This window comes from Bison bison, unplaced genomic scaffold, assembly GCF_000754665.1.
Source record: "Bison bison bison isolate TAMUID 2011002044 unplaced genomic scaffold, Bison_UMD1.0 scf7180017845664, whole genome shotgun sequence".
Taxonomy (NCBI): domain Eukaryota; kingdom Metazoa; phylum Chordata; class Mammalia; order Artiodactyla; family Bovidae; genus Bison; species Bison bison.
Window position 1 is genome coordinate 26,893 of NW_011476237.1, and position 372 is coordinate 27,264.

The following is a 372-nucleotide window of genomic DNA, read 5'->3' on the forward strand; positions in this document are numbered from 1 at the left end:
CTCCACTTCACCCATGCTGGAAAGCAGGCCAGTTGGCCATGTTTTCAAGAGAATCAGAAGTTTGGATATTTATGTACAATCTACTGATTTTAATGTTAGCAACTAATCTTATTTCCACCCCCCCCCCAAAAAAAAAAGTGGGAATGAAATATCCACAGCGATGTGTTGGAATCAGCCTTCAGTCTCTGCAATTTTTTGTTTCTGGCCTAGAATTGGGAATGCAGTAGGGACAGAGAGGAATTTAATTCATGTTGGTTGATTTAAAAAGGTACTGAATGCATACTAAACATGCTGACTCATTGGAAAATACCCTCATATTAAGAAAGATTGAAGGCAGGAGGAGAAGTGGAAGATAGAAGATGAGATGGTTAG